Source organism: Falco punctatus (assembly GCF_963210335.1).
Source record: "Falco punctatus genome assembly, chromosome: 6".
Lineage (NCBI taxonomy): Eukaryota > Metazoa > Chordata > Aves > Falconiformes > Falconidae > Falco > Falco punctatus.
The window spans coordinates 12,329,135-12,346,297 of NC_137585.1; the positions used below are offsets into that span (position 1 = coordinate 12,329,135).

Genomic DNA, 17,163 nt, shown 5'->3' on the forward strand with positions numbered 1-17,163 from the left:
AGTCCTGCACGAGCTTCAACTAATCAGAAACCTTCCCTGTGGGTGGGATTTGCCTCACCTAATTTGAGCCATCTATTTAAAAGTTGGCATCTTCTCTAAATTAAGAATTCAGTCACTACTGACAGACAGATGCTTCTTGAGAGATGACATATCCCACCTGATTTCAACTGGAAGTTTAGACTAGGGAGTCTAGCACCCTTGCATGTGAATGCAGAGCAAAGCAAAAAGAGGAGCTGCTGTTTCCAGGCACGGCCAGTCCCCATCAGGACTGCACTACTCAGTAATGGCCATTCCAGGTGAGGATCATTATAGATGAGACATCAAGGAGGAGGTAAAAACTGTAATGTGAGAAAAGTTTAAAGACGCAGTATTTTTGCCCAGTCTGTAGTGGGAAAAATGCATCTTTGTAGCTCTTCTTCAAAACTTGCAACAACTTTTGTTTTAATTTTTTTCAAATGCTTTAATGCAAAGATCTATTCAAAAAAGCTCTCAAAAAACCTGTGACATCCAGACTAAAATTCTCATCCTGGCAGACTCCACAGAACTTTATACAAAATTGAAGACACGAGGCAGCATGAGAAAACTACTTTGAAGCACACCTCTAGAGTTCATGTTTTGCGCGGCAAACTTAGCTGCTAAAGCACACATGGTGCAGTTTAGCTGAGCCTCGCACATCAGAAGGACCTAGAAATCCAACTGTACAGGCATGGAAAGAGGGGAATGAGCCTCGGTCATTGGATGAACAGAGCATTCCTTTCACTTCCACGCAGTAGGACTCCAGCCAGTAGAGCTATTTAAAGCAAGGTGCTGCTTGCCTGCCCTGGGGTTTGCAAACTAAATGGGTGCATACAAAGGTCCACATGCAGTTTAGTTCAAAAACTAATGAAAATCTGACCAGTCACTTGGATGGCAACCTAAAACTGTATTTGTTTCTGGAGTATAAAACTGTTTCAGAGGAAACTTAGGAATCTGAGATTTGGGAAAAGACAAAAGACCAACATGATCGTCTGAGATAATTTTCACGAACATAGAAGGCGGCTTCTGGCGTCTTGATAATGTTTCTGTTTGTTGTAGAAGTTTTATAGTCTCTGAGCAGGAGAAGTGACCCTTTGCACATACTCATTCAGATTTACTATACTTTGAAAAACTATTATTTTCAGGAGGCATGTACAGTCCAAGACATAAACATGTGAAGGTTTCTTCTAGATGCACTTGAAGAGAAAAACAGCTCCACATAGAAATCGAGGAGGCTGGTGTTCTTATTTGCAAGCACATGGGTGTTTTCCCTCACCCTACTCATTCCACACTTGCTTTTATTGGTGAAGGCAGAGCTGCAAAGGCTGATATCAAGTGAATGTTCAAGTCAGTGATTGCTGAATTCCTTAGCCTAGAAACTATATTCCATACAGGCAGGGCAATGGACAGCATGAAACCTCTTTCCAGCTCTGCAAAGCATAATCTTCTGGAAACACTACCTTGTGGTTTTCATTATAGTTATTGGTATGATAATTACTTGGTTATTAATACTTAATACTTAGCTCTTGCAAACAATTCCAGCTCCAGCACTGCTGCTTTATTTCTGCTGCTGTGGGAATGAGAGGGAAGAACTGGTAGTCCTTCCTTTCAGAAAATGGACATGCATAAATTCTATCCCACTAATAATTCTTTGGTGAACTACCCACGGGGTAGTTGGAAGACCAAGTCTTGAATTTTTCATTTATCTGCACTTGCCACTGTAAAGTGTACAGTTTCTGAAGTTGGTGATTTATGTATAGACACACAAAAGACAAGACACACACACACAGGACTAATGCTCAAGGCAGCAGCAGCAATACAGATAAGTTGTCTCTTCCATAGCTTACGATTAAGGGTTATCATTAATGGACCTGGAAGATTTCCTAAAAGGACTAATTAGTGCTTTAATTGGTTCTCTCCTCACCATATTTTTGTTTACCCATACCCATAGGATCTCCAGCTGTGTTAAGCAGTTTTCCAATTAATAACGCATTTGAACTTAATAGTCCACTTTTTCTGACTCAGCCATTTTTCCGCCTTGTTTATTTAGCTGACTTACAGCATGTAATTTCCACATATTTCTCAGCAGCTGGAACGCGCTGAATGCTGCTACTGTCCCTGGGCAAGGGCTGCCTGGTGCCCTCCGTGTCGTCTGTGGGAGCCATTGTAGCCCTCTCCCCGCAGATGGAGAGGGACTGCCTTTGTAAACGTCCACTGCCGCAGTTGTGGTTTCTCTTGAAGTTTCATGGCCAGCCCCATCCAGTCCTCCCCTTTCCTGAAGTTTTGTGTTTGGTCGTTGGTTTTTTTTTTTTTTTTTTTTTTCAGTAATGACTCAGCTGTTTATTTTCCTCTTCCTGCTTCTTCTTTCATTCTGTGAGCGAGCCTCTTCTACCCACTGTGCAGTAAGAGGAAGGTGAGGGACTCTTCGTCTTCTGTCACACAGGGGGAGGCGGGCAGGAAAGGACTGAGAGACTTATAGAAAGAAAGTAGAGAAAATAGCCTGTGCCCCCAGGCTTCTTCTTTCTAGCCCTCAGAAGACTCCCTTAGGGGATGTCATCGTGCTGGCCTTGCTGGCTTGCCTTCTCACTCGGCGTGCCCTGTACATCACCTGGTCTCAGCTGGTGGGGGGAGAAGAAAGCAAAAGCATCATGATCATGAGAGAGGTTAGTCTCATGGGTGAAACCAGAAAGCATGCATCCCAAATTAGAGGCTCAAACTGCTCACATACACTCCTGAACCAACTGCCAACCCTGCTGTCAGACCAGTCCTCCCCCAGTTATTTAGGGAGTTATCTGGAAGAAGCCACTAGGGATCTTTCACCGACCGTTTTGTATGTCCTGAGGAGAGGAAGGTTACCTCCAACCTGAAATAAGGAATGTCATATGATAAAATAATGCATGGGAACATGAACCACAAAAAAGACAAAAATGCAATGCATACAGTGGCTCCAGCACACCTGTTTCAACTTCCACTGGAGTAGAAGAGCAAAGAGACGGGTTTTGCAAATCCCTGCACAAAAGCTTCTCTGTCCAATTCAATCATCTGGACCAAAATAACATGTGGAGGAGCCTTGCTAGCAAGCACCAGGCGGATGGGCAGGTCTCAGCTTAGAGCCCACTGCCAGCCGCAGGAAAGAACAGTTAAGAGACACCCTGTTTTCTTCTCTCTGCAGTAGCTCTTGGCATGCCTAAGAAAAGAAGATGCTTTAACACACCAGCAACAGTAGCACTAAAAAGAACACTTGTGTGTTAAATCATCAGGAAAAAAACAATGATTATCTTTTGCTTCTTTGTGTTCTTTTTGTTTTCCTGCCAAATACCAGAGAGAACAAAATAGCAGTTTTTTTGCTGCGCAAGGCAAACTTGTAAAGTCAGAGGGAAAACAAATCCTGAGCAAATAAGTCAAAGCAAATAGCTGGAGGAAGTGAGGGTGGGGAGGTAGGCAGCAGGAAGACCAACTGATACATTTTCAGCATTTGCTATGTTAAGCCTTGAAGTAGGAAGGTAAATGAAGAATGGACACCGCCATAAACAAGGAATGCTTGATTTGGTGAACGAAATGCTTAAATTTACACCCCAAGCCTGAAATTGCCACTAACAATGCACAGTGTAGCTCCAGACACTTGTGGGATCCCAAAACATCCATGGGACTGGATCTGACTGGGGAGGAAAGCTTGTGCTTAGAGCTTGGTCTAGCTAATCTAAAACGGTGATGGATCAACTTAAAATAATGGCTCTACACAAATGCCTACATAAAATCAAGATTTTATGTTATAAACTCTCAAGATCGAGAAGCATGTGCATCCACATAGCCAGAAGAGTCTCCTGGTTTTGGTGGGACTACAGTTCTGTCTACAGCTACCTCCAGAGCCTGGAGATGCTCCTGAAGACCCGTGTCCACTGGATGGTCAAAATAGCACATGAAGGGGTCTTAACGGTCCACTCTGGACCGGCAGGAGAGTCTCAGCCTGGCACCCTAGAGGCAGGACCTGGTCTGATTCACTGTGACCATGGATACCACAGACCTTACGGTCTGGGGAGTCAAGCCCAGTGGGGAGTCTGTATAAGCATTATAATGCTTCCTTGCACATGCTGTGCTGCAAGTATGGCAAGAAAAATGCCACCTTACCATATTCACCAGGGGCCAGACTAGGACACACAGGTCTGTTTGGGTAAAAAGCTCCCCCCTCAAGCTGGCATCACCAGGATTTACCTGATGCCACTGGTTTCTGAGTAGTAAAGGTGAAGGCTTCACTGCAGGACTCAGGCCATGCTAAAAGCGACAGAGGGTAAGCGTGGCAGCCAGCCCTTTCGCATCAGTGCTTCATCCACTCTGGGCCAGGACACTGGCTGCTCTGGGCGGTTCTCTGGGCCTCAGAGCCCTGCTGGGAGCAGAGGCATGCTTTGTTTTCCATCCCTGCAAGCATTCCCCTGCAAGAACAAGTCCTTGAGGCTGAGCCAAGCCAGCATCTCTTGTTCTTGGACTCTCCCACCATATTGGACTCTTTATCAGGGTATTGCTTTCTCTCCTTAGTTACTCTTAATTTGAAAAATGAGCTCCAATCCCCACCTATTGGCACACAAAGGAACCTTCCTTTTTCTCCTTAACCCTGCCATGACCACAACAGCTGCTAGAATTCAGAAGCCCCTACGTGCACATACCATGCAAGTCAGTTTTCGCCCTCCTTCCTTAAAAAAGAAAGGTGTCTTCCCAAGCAGCAAGCTGAAATTCCTGCCTGTTTAAAATACAAAACAGCAGCAAACTGAAGGAGACCTGGAGAGGCCACTGCCTGCTGTAATAGGATTAAGGGCTATATCTCAGGCAATGCTTCTGGAATCAGCTGTTTCTTATCTGGGCTTCTTTGTAGAAGCTATGATCTCTTTGCACCAGGCTCTGTTACTGGGCTACCTAACAAATGCTATTTTTGGCTGACTGTACAAATGCCATATATAAAACCTGAGTTTCTAGGAGAGCAGCTGCTTTGTCACTGAACAGCCAAATGCAGGTGCTTTAACTGGTGAAATAAATGCAAGCCTCCTTCCCTAGCCTTTGCTAAGGAGGCTGTCTCAAAGAGCAGATTGCATGTTCTCCCAGATCCTCCATACCACACACCGAAGATTATTTTTTTTTTTACCACAATTAAGTCTCTGAACTATTTTGAAATCCCACACAAAGACAGTCTGGTACAGCAGGCATTATGCACACATGCTTCCACATGCCTCCTGTTTACTACCAGGTACACCAGTATAACCCATGCTATGTAAGCCTGTTCCCCGATGGTCTCCCAGACACATCTCCTGTTTACCATCATCAGAAAATGACAGCTCTTATGGAAAACAAGCAAGCAGGCTAAAAAAGTGGCATAAAAAATGACTTCTTGGTGCCCTCCTCTCTTGTTCTCCCAGAACGGCCATCTCTCCTCCACCTAATAATACACCCAGACAGCTAATTAGCTCCCTCTCATCCTTGCAGTCAACACATTTTGCCCTACTGAGAGGCTCCTGGTTTCCAGGAGCAGTGGAGAGCAGGACTACAGGATACATCCCTGCCTCTCCCACTCTCCAGAGCTGAGCGTGCTCCTCTTTTGCACAGCCATCACTGCCTGGAGCCCAGGCCCACTGCAGAACAGAAGAGATAAGGATAAGAATGTGCCAAGATTTTCAGTCCCCCTTTTCTCTTCCTGCACTCCGTGATTAACTTAATTTTATGAACTGAGCTGGGTGACTTTCATAGGCAAAAGAAGCACAATGATTTCTATTCCACTCACTCCCGGCCCTTTTCCTCCACAAATAAGAGCCGATAACCATCTCCTGCAATTCAATAGGCTTCATATCGTCTCCAGGAAATAATTGAATCCTTTGTGGCTTTCAGAGCAACATTTTGGTATTTTCCCTGGCATCAAAATGCTGCTGGATTCTGTTTAAATGGAAGAGATGGCCAGTCTACGTTAGCTGGGGGATGAGATAGCCAAGAAGAGGACAAGTCAGCTGCCTGCAAATAAACAGAGTGAGCAGGGCAAAACCAACAGTTCCCAATGGGAAGGACCAGTTCTTCCACCATGTGTTAACTGGCCTCGCTCTTTGCCTCACCCTATAAAATAGATGCACTGGGAGTCTGAGCCAAAATCTCTTATTTCAAAGGGACCACTCTGCCACTTCGGCCCCTACCAAAATAGCCTGACATGTTGCTGTTCTGGCATGGGTTTCACCTCTTCCCTGTCCACTACAGACCATCATCACCATCACACTCCTGCAAAATGGGTCATTCCAGCTGATACAGAAATCCCAGATGACATATTTTGCAAGGAAAAGCTAAAGAAAGGAACTGGCCAGGCTTACCGAAGCCCATGCCCGAAGAAAGTTAGCTATTTATATATCATTGTGCATTTGTCTGGTGCTCTCCAGTGACACCTTGTTGGGTACAGGAGATCCTGAATACTGCCAGCCTGAAACTGGAGTCCCACTCTGTAAAACTTTTCAAGCCACCTCAGCCTCCTTCCTTTAGGTGAAATACTCTCATCTGAACAGTCAGCCCACAGCAGCCGATGGGACAGCCCCCCCAATGGTTGTGTACCATTACAACCATTGCAAAACCTCTGAAACTTCTTCTATGGTGATATTCAGCCACATTCCTGCAGGGCTTTCACATGCCACATCCTTCTGCCTGCCTGCCATTGATTTTGCGCCCTGTCTCCTCACTTTAGTGCCCACAGACTTCTGCTGGAAGCATTAATGAGAGCAATGTGCAAACAAATGTGGAAAATAATCTCTAATACTGCAGGCTCAGAGGCCAGCGGAAACCAGAGGATGTTTTCTGGCAAAACAGCAGCAATAAGAGCTGTTCTCTAAATAAATAACGTCTCCGTGCATACAAGCTTAGCACTAGCAAAGAGACCTTGGGCTGAAGGCTCTCACTCATCTCCAGGGAAGCACTGATGCACAAGCTCCTACCATTAAGCCATACACCCGGGAAGGCAGGGTGAACAAAGTTCACTCAACAGGTGAGATTTCAGGAGTCCTCACCTTTCCTGATGCCTTAATAATGATGCTTCACCTGGCTATAAAGTAACTGAATGTGATCACCTCCATTTTACACAGGAGGAAATGGTACCTCAGAAAGGTTATAGGTAAGAGCCTCCTCACTGGGTACACAGGAGAACAGGAGTACAACAAAGCTGAGGGTCTGATGTGACTCTCAACATGAGCAGAAGCCTATATAAACCTGACTTCCAGACCATCTCCCTGGATTACAGCTGCTAGGGGCAGACCATAGGGATGCCCTCCTGCTCTCAACCGCTTACATGCCAGCTGGCTCTGCCCTGCCAGGAAGGACCAACAGTGGCCATCAGTGTCCTGCCTGCTCCCTGAGAACACCATGCCCTGTGGGCAGCCTGAAGCCTGCCTGCACAGAGGCATCACCCCCCATAGGTTTCTCCCTTTGCTCCAGCCACTTGTCTCTGTGCAGCCTACGATCAAGACCTTGTTATGAAGTGCAGGAGCTGCTCAGGGGCTACCACACCTTGTGCAGAAATGTTATGACAGTTGTCAAGGGGGTTGTTACCACTGTATGTCACACACACTGGGGCTGGTGAGGTGGAGGAAGCCAAGACCAGCGGCCCATTTGTTGCCTGCCCTGATAGACATCCTATTGATAGCTCCATCTCACACTGGCAAAGCCCTTTGTACCACTCTGAGACAGCTGCTCTGATGCCAAGAATTCCTCGCAGGCCAGCCAGCCCTCGTGGTGCTACCAGGGAAGCTCCAGTTTCAGCAAAGAATTTGATGGTTGTCTGGCAAGTGTATAAATCATAAAAGTAGCTTTGTTCTGCAACACTTCAAACCTTTCGGGCTCTCTCGTATGGCTGCAGTTTGCTGGCACTTGCTGTTCAATTTATATAAGCTAAGCTGTGCAAACTCATACCTTTCCAGCCTGTAGGCAGCCTGTTACACCACACAGAGATGCTGCCCCGCTACCCCAAGCTGCATTTTGCTGACAGCAGGGCCTTTTTGGAAAAGGTGCAGCCAGGTTTTTTTTTCAAGATTTAATTTCACAGGAAACCCAGCAGAGTCCGGGCTTTTAAAACCAATTCACTTAAATAAAATCAGGACGCTGCATCCAGACGAGCCCTGTGCTGAGGAAAGGAGACCCAGAGAGCAAAGCTCTCAGTTTTCTCTGAAACAACTGCAGCCCAGCGGGCAGCAGAGCAAGTCGCCTTACCCCAGGAAATGGGGAGGACGCAAAGCAGCCAGGGACCAGAGCTGTGGGAATTTTCCAACCCCGAGGTTAAAAAATGGGCTTGAACAAAGTGGACTTCAGACATTTCATGCTGGATTCCAATAAATCCGTAGGCAAAATGTTACTGTCCAAAAAGTCCCTGCAAAAGTGCACTGTATGGATGCAGAAAAAGACCCCGCTACGCCTGTCCACAGTACATGGCATTTATTGCCCAGCCAGCCCCCAGCGGAGGGGGCATCGGCAGGAGCGATAGCAGCCGAGCACGCCTGCGCCTCCGCACCCATGGCAGCATCAGCAGCTGCTGCCTGCAAAGGAGAAAGCAGCAAGTGAAATTCCCTTTGTAGGCATGGCCCCGGGCAAAGGCAGTGTTTGAGCCTTTGGATGCCTCCAGCAAAGAGGGAACGGGAGCAGAGGCTTCCATGTTGAGCAATGGTCCCACCCTACCCCACAGCCGGCCAGGTGGGAAAGCAGCATTATGTGGGCAGGGAATGGGTGTATCCCAAGAGAGGTGGGCCAGGCTTTTATCTGGTGTGACTCTACGCAATGCCTTTGATGTTGTCGGGTCTGACTGGTAGGTTAGAGCAGGAGCCCTGTGATAATAAGGTGAAGCCAGCGGAACCTGCTCAGATGCTTGGCTCATTTGCAAATCAGGCTTTTTATAGGGCTGCTAAGCATGGAGAGCATCTGCATAACAGAACGTGGGGCTGTGCAGGTACCCAAGCCAGAGGCAGCTAATAAATGAGCAAGGGAGAACAGGAAAGAAAAAGAAAAGCTTTAGTTTTCAGTAAAACCTCCACATCTCTTCCCAATGCAGAGCACTGAGTTCTGTGTAGGGTTAGAAATCTCAGCTATTTAAAGCCTTTTACTCAACCTAGGTCAGGTGTTTCCAAACCGTTCTTAAATAAACCAAACCAAATACATGGGTTGTCAGGATGAGGACTGCATAAAAAGTTAACATCAGTGCTGGCTCAGCTCATGTTGCCCTTCTCACCTGCTTGATAGCTGCACCACTGGACTATCCTATCCCTGCGGGTTTGCCAGAGCTGTGTGCTGGGCTGCGCTTTCCTTTCCTGCCACTCCCCAGCACTGCAAGCTGTGGCACAGACCTGCTGTAGTTTCTCACCGCTATGCCGAGGTAAGCCGGGGGAATCAATCTGTACAGGTGGGGAGGCCAGTGTCAGGGCTCAGATGGACAGATCAAGACCCCTGAGCACCCACATGCTCAGCTCTGACAGCTGGAAAGGACCCTGCGGGCAGCAGGACACATGTTGAAGATGGCCATGATTACACATTCTCTTTACAAGCGATGTTTGAAGGCCCTGTGGACCTTGAGAGTCCTGGGGAAGGATGAGTTTATGAAGTCTTACCCTACCTCCTAAGGGCCAAGGGAATCTGTGGGTTGGAGTGAAATTAAAAAGGAGTATCATTTGGGATCCCAGATGGAAAAATTTGGGTGGGGAAGAGACATATTTCAAAGCTCAAGCTATGTATATATATTTATAGATGTGTCTCTATGTATGTATGTATATACATACACCTCTCTTAATTACTGAGGTGCACAAACACGCAGTGCACACACATACACGCACATGCCCACGTGTCCATCCATTCCCCCTTTGGTAAGTGCAGCCCAGTGACACATTACAGTTCGCTGCCCCTGACCCCCCTGGAAAGGTCAAGACTCAGCCTGTTGGGGAAATCAGCTGTCCAAACCAATTAAAAGACTGCACACACAGGGACGAAATGAAAGCAGAGGCTGCAAAACAGCAGAGCTATTTTTAAAGCAAACTTCCACTCCTGTTGCTCCCCGAAGCTCCAGGCTTGCCACAAAGCTGAGAGACCGCAGTCCCAGAGTGCTGTCACCCCTCGTGTTCATCATATCCATCCTGCCCTGCTGATGGCTGGCAGCAGCACCACTGCCATGTGTGCATCCCTGCCTGCGTCATCTGTGACACGAGCCATAGCTTATTTTGTTCTTCAGCAGAACATAATAACGTAGAAGTTTTCACTGTCCCAACCATGTCACCTCCCTCCCTCCACACAGTCTCCCATACCAGATGGACTGCTGTGCGCAGGGACACACTGGTACGGAATGTTTCCCAACTGCAAATATCAACATGGACAGGCTCTTCCACACTTACCAAGGAAAACACAGCCAACGGGCTCTTGGTTTTCCTCTCATTTATCCAAGATATGAATGAGCACTAACACCATTGAAACAAGTCAAGTTACATCCCCGAGTAAATGAGATCCAAAGGGACTCAGGATCTCAAAAGGGGCAGTTAGGGGCACAGAAAAGCTCTAAAGCTAAGGAAGGGCCTAATGGGGGAGGCAGGGGAGGGGAAGAAAAATAACAAAACACCTACCTGCAGGCCATAAGAAATGCTTCCCACAGGAAATTAAAACTTGTAAGTCATGCATGCCCACCTAAGCCCATGCCAGGAAGGAGAAATAAAAGACTGGGGAAGGGGAGGGAGTAGCAGCTGTAGCAGGAACGGTACTCAATAACCAATGGTTTGGACTCAGATTTCAAAGCCTCAGGACACTAGCTGATGTGGAAGGGAATGGGAAGACAGCTTTGTGGCAAGGCTTTGGCAGCTGGAGCTCATGCCAGCACTGTGGACCCATGCAAACCCTCCAGATGGGTGACGTTCCCCCTTACCGTCTCCTCTCATTCACCCAGGCACCCTGGGCCATGCCTTGCACACCGAGCAGTAGGGAATGCTTCCACCCCACAAATCCCAGGGCAGAAGAGAGGAAGAAAGGGCCTTTGGTTTGCAGATGCTCCTGGCTGTGGCGAGGGTCCTGCTGCAAAGGGAAAGGGGAGGCAGTGGCAGCAGCAATCAGCAGAAGGAGAGGTTCACAGGTAAACAGCAGAAAGGAGAGTGGTTAAAACCATGCAGAAGACTTGCTGTGCATGAGTGGGGGACCTGCAGAAGGACAGGGAAGGGGCGGGGAGGGCTGTGAGCAGGATGGACGCATTGTGCTGCAGGAGAGGGCATTTTCTACAGTCAGTCAACGGGCTACAGCAGAGGAAACACTCCCATGCCTTATAAACAATAAGAGCCAAAGCAAGTTTCCCCAGGGGAAGCCCCTGCTTCTTCCTAGAACCTTTCTCACTAGGGTTTTTAGTTGTTTTCTCCATTTTGGTGGGGTTTTTTTCTTAACACCTCCTTTGTGAAAGCCTCCCTTTCTAACAATGCCACATTACCACTAGATCCCAGGATGAGTCCTTCAGTGCCAACCTCTGCCCGAGGCTGACAAAAGGCAGAAATGCCTTTGCCCAGCTGCTGCTGCTTCTCCACACTGGTGGGGAAAACCAAGTCTTGCCAGGAGCAGCCCTGTTAGGATGAGCGGTCACTCTGTGTGATGGGTACATCAAGTCTACAACTCTTTCATCCATCTTTTTGGAGGCAGCCACTGGAGGCAGCCCTGGACTGGCTGCAGGGGGGTGGATGTCCTCCCTGGGTGGCCCAGCCCAGCCATGCCTGATTGCCCTGTCTGGGGACCATCTTTACACCATTCCCTTTGAAATCTTATAGTCTGCAGAGGATATTTCTAGCCTTCCTTGTTGATGACTCTTCTCATCTGAGATGCAATGCCTGCCGCTGAAGCTCTCACAGAGGAGGCTGCTCTGCTGTGAAGGAAAGGTGAGATACTGACATAGCTGTTGTAAAGCAGGAGGAAAAAAATACTCTAATTGCTCTAGGTTTTTCTGTTTTCCTAACTTGCTCGTCATTTAATTAATCTCCTGCTCACTTTCTCATCTCTCCATGTATTTTTCCTCTGTAATTTTGGGGGGAGTTTCCCCCTCACAGACCTGCTCATCCTCACAGCACACCTGCTTCCTGAGGCCTCAGCCGGAGGAAAGAGGATTATATGCAACTTTGCTTTGTTTCTGGCAGCATTCACACTGACACAGCACCTCTCCAGATTAGGGGTGAAATCTCTGCCCAAATCACAGCACCTGTTAAAGCCCAAAGGCAAGCAGGGGGTGCAGCATTTCTGCTGGTCCTGAAACAGGCAATTTCATCAGACTCCTCACAGAGAGTCCTTTTCCTTTTCCCTCTAAAGCTAAAACAGGGCAGTTGCACCGGAGTCCCTCACGGCTGATGCTTATTCCTCTGCCAGAGCAGGCTGGAGTCAGACTGCAGCAGACACAAGTGTACGGTCTGATTCTGGTCTGACACCAGTGCTGCCTTCTGCACCAGAAAGGCCATCCCTAAGACACTCTGCCTCCATGTGTCAACCCAACCCTGGCTTAGGCAGGACAGCAAAGCTTGGCTCTCGGGCCCAGCCAGAACGCAAACCATGCTAAACACTGCTGTTACTGACTGTGGCTTTTACAGTGTGGAAACCTGAATCTACGGAAAACAACCTGTGGAAGAACCAAGCTGTTTCACACAAACTTGCAAGGCTTGCCATCAGGTGGGAATGACCTCTGATTGCCAACCAGCTGGACTGCCCTGGCCCCAGCACCTTTCAAGCAAAAGACTCTCCCATCTGGAGACCTCAAACCATCCCAGCTCTCTGCATGATTATCTGTATGGGGGGTGCCTGGAGGCACTGCTTGGGAAACAGAGTCAGTTTTAATGAAAAGGGAGGCCTTGCATTTCACAGCTACAGGAAGAATCCAGCCAGCAGAAGATTTTTAAACATTTTTTTTCCCAGTATTCATGACCAATTTTCTTCTGGCTCACCTGCAAGGGGGGATAAGTCTCATTCACAGCAACAAGGAGCATCTGCATGCAGCGCTTACGTTGAGGGCAAGTATCTGACATGGCACTGGCCTTGAGCTCCTCTATCAGCACGACTCACTCAAAAAAAAAAGGGGGGGGGGCTGTTTTGTTTTGGAAAATGCTTGAATAAAAAAAGAAGAAGAATTTGTTAAAAAATTAAGGATAAAAGAGACCACAACAAGTCACCACATCCTACAGACTCCTAGACAACATTCTGCAGGGCCTCAAGAAGAAATAAGGTCTTTGTTCTTAAGCTGGTGAGCTGGACTCAGCGAGGCGGGCCAGACCTGTGAGGCAGGCCAGCACACCGCAGCAAACTGCAAAACCTAGCAGCGAGTTTTTGACTGATGGGATTCACAGCACTGAGTTATGGAGACTTCACCATGTCCACACTGCTTGCAGGGATGGAGAAAGAGAACAGAAAGTGAGAGGAGAAGAAAGCAAGTGCCAACAGCAATCTAGTATGTCAGGCATTCATCTAGGAATGAGACAACTGGCATCCAGTTCCCTGTCTCAAGACTAGCTAAGGCTGATACACAAGTGCTTTGATTTCTGGGGCTGAGAAGACCAGGTTTGAGCACCCAGAGGCCCAGGTGTGACCACATTCACCTGGCAGAGATGGGCCAAAGTCCCCTGAGGCAGAAACAGACTCGACACTGGATTTCTGACAGCCTCCACGAACACCTTCCCAGTGAGGCTATAGGATAAATCTCAAGAGGGTTCTTCACGACGGCAAAAACAAGGTCTGAGATGTCCTGAAAGCCAAGTCACAGCAAGCCAGACAGGAGAAAGCTGATTCAGTAGAAATGGGTAGGAACGCTCACAGCCTTGTGCTGTGAGTATTGCACGTATCTAGCCGTAGGACGTGTCTGGGGTGTTACCAGCACAAACCTCCTGTGGGTCTCCAAGCAAAACAGAAGCGTGACATTAACATGCATGACCATTTGGGTCCTTCTGCATTCCCTACATCCTCCTAGCAAACACCCAGCAAAACAGAGAGAACAGTAAGACCAAGGGTGGTATATCACATGCATTTATTTTTAAACATGGGAAAAGATGTACATCTCCTCTTAAAGTAATGCTTTGAAAAGAAAGCATCCTCTGACTTTGTCATCACAACTATGTATTTTAGGCAGGAGTTGCCACAGTGGGAAAGATTCAAGCTCCAGCCTGTTCAATATCCAGAGGCTTCATTATGTGTACATTATGCATGTTTGTCTAGTCTTGGCTCTGATGTGTTACCTTCACAGCTTTCTGCATGGAGAACACCTTCAAACTTCTGATTTTCCCAGGGTGAAGGTAATTTTCTGTATTCTGTGGGATTTACCTTCAGCATGGCTCAGAGTCTTGAGGTTTACCTTACTATATCTCAGCTTAGCTTTCGCCAGAACCCGTCTGAGTACAAGCTGTATTTTATTATGTATTTTTGTTGCTAACTAATTAGGAGTGCAGCTGTAAATAAGAGATACAGGGCTCGCTCTCTGCCAGATTTGCAGTAAGCCAAATAGCACTTCGTCAGCAGCCTGAAGCTTCTGTCTAAAAGACTGAAAAGAAGATGCAATAAACCTCTGCCCTCTTCTTCAATGGCAGACTGAGGCCTAAAGAGGTGGCAGATCTCTCCATTCAGCTCGGATGTTTTGACCTGAGCAGCCCTCTGTTCTTGGGAAAACAGAAACTGGCCCCTGGGAATCAAAATGTCCATGGCTGTCAGGGGCTTGGGCATTAGCAGGCTGAGCCAGTATCCTGTGATGGGCCCAGAAAGCTGGAGCACAGGCTCCTGCATCCAGGCTGGGGAACAGAGACACCATTTGCCAAGAGAAGAAAATATGGTCCATCCCTCTGGTGAAAAAGCAGCAGTGGCAGGGAACACAGCTTGCAGGCAGAAACTTTGAACAGGCAATCTCAGAGCCAGCTTTAATTTTTAATAATAATAATATCCAATGTTAATAACCAGTTTTATTAAGCCAGGCCTACACGCTTATAAATAAATAAATAACAGCTGGTCTGAAGTTGTACGTGAGGGATTTGTGCTAAAGATGAAAGATGGTGACAGGACCTGTCAGAACTGGCTCGAACTCATGCAATGAACTTCACAAGTGGGGAGGCAGTCGTTAGGGGAACAAGCAGCCTTCGACCGAGCAAGAAAGCCTACTCCTGCTGAAGACAATTAACACCTCTTTTCACTTAGTCCTCTTTTCCCTTTACCCCTTCATCCGTACACCCCGTGAAAAGCCAGGCATTGAATAAGGCCCTGTTCAAATCACGCTTGAATGGGATGGGAGCTTGCACTGCACCCCGTACAGGTGCAAGCCTAAAATCTTTGTGTGAACAAGAGCTGCAGGATCACGTTCCCAGGCCCCAGCTGGCATATCCCAGTTCTGGGTCTCAGGAGCAGAAGCCTTAAGCCTTGCAGGAGTGTCTTGCTGAACGTGTGGTTTCTAACAGCCAGATCAAAATGCTCAGGGACCAGATTTGGAAACAATTAGGAAACACTACTGAGGAGAAGGAGGGGGTATGTACGTTTTTTTCCTAGAGTTATTTATTTTTTAACATCACAAAGAGTCAGGACGAGGGACATGATTTAAAGACCATTCCTCTCCCTAAGTGGTGCCACAACATGCTCCCCTGCTGCATCAGGGTGCAGCGCTCTTCTGAAAAGGGGCACTACGTCAGAAAATTATGAATACACTTCAAACAAATAATTATTCTTGCAAATCGGCACCTGCAGCAAAATGAGACATGCAAATCACCTGCATTAAACTAGAGGGGCATAAACTGAGAGACAACCCTGAAGGGGTGTGAATGGCTCAGCAGAGTGCTTACAGCCTCCTTGGCAGGTGCTGTCTCCAGAGGGTGAGTGGGAGGGCTCTTAGTCCCAGAACACTAAAAGGTGGCAAAATATTGGGAAAGACAACACCACCTCACACTTGCACACCTCTTACCAGGCCCAGGTAAAGGCTAGATCAAAGCAGCGCATTTATCTTGACTTGCCAAAATCAGGTACAAACTTTTTTGTACAAACGGCCTTTGCTCGTTCTTGTTCCATCACCAGCAGGTACAAAATCAGGCACCAGGATAAAGCATGCTTTGAGCCACGAGAAGCAGAGAACGCCTAGCATAAATCCAGACCTGCCTCATGGCTCAGCCAGGCCACATCTCACACTTGGGGCAACAAGCAGGCCACCAGCCATGGTGAAGTTCAGGGAGGCTCTGCTGAAGTTCAGGTGGCCCTGAAATAGGGCAACAGCTTCTCTCATTCCCAAGGGATCTTCTTGCCCCAACTCTTTTAGTACAAGCAGCCACCTAAAGCAACTCCTACTGCAATTAGCACAAATCATCCCACACAAGAACTGAAAGTCCTGTGGCCTGGAAATCTTACACGTATGTCTGCGTGTTGACAGCTTGAGTATCTTGACAGAAAAGTTTCTACTGCTGCTACTCAGACTATATTTGCACTAAAAGGTACTAGTTCAGAAGTGACTTGTTCTCTGGAAACCTACAGATAAATACTGGCTTGTACTGAAAAGGGGAAGGAAATCCAGAGATGGAGACTTCCATGGAAATTGACCTTTCGTCTGCCCTGTAAGCATTCCTGCCCAAGATGAGGTACCTGCCACCCTACAAAGACTATCCAGCCTGGCCCAGCTGGATCCAACAGAAAATGTTATTGCTGTAGCATGGCCAGCCACTCCTCCCAAACACTCATTCTGGATGGATCCACTCTCAAACCTGTGAACTAATTTTTATGTGTATGTTGTTTTATAAACAGCATTTTCAACTCCATTTAGGAGAGGGGGAAAAGCAAGAATGGAGGTCATCTTCCCCCCCCCTTTACCCTGCAGCAGAACCACACTGTAGTGTCAGCACTCCCATTACAATACCTCATTTTCAGGCAACTGGAAGCTTAGAAGACAAATGCCCAGCTGTTGACAGGCCAAATGTGAGCCTTTGGTGAACTCTGTTATCCCCACCTTCAGGGCAGAACTGGCACCTGAACCTAACTCCTCCAAACCATAGCTGTGCTTGGGGGAAGGGCAGCTTCAGTGGCAGCAAAGGGGTGATGGAGGAAATTACAAGCCTGCATTGACTGCCGAGATTGCATAGATTGGGGGCTAAACACATAGTGACATGTCTTTGCAATGGCTTTCCACACTTTGGAAACGCATTGCCCTCT

At 47.5% G+C, this 17,163-nt stretch overlaps 1 long non-coding RNA gene across 1 annotated transcript; it reads left to right on the forward strand.

Moving 5' to 3' along the window:
• Positions 1–2,632: 2,632 nt before the first annotated feature.
• LOC308065856 lies at positions 2,633–16,960 on the forward strand. The gene is made up of 2 exons (XR_013928945.1): positions 2,633–11,900; positions 12,600–16,960. It is a non-coding gene; the product is annotated as an uncharacterized lncRNA (long non-coding RNA).
• Positions 16,961–17,163: the final 203 nt, after the last annotated feature.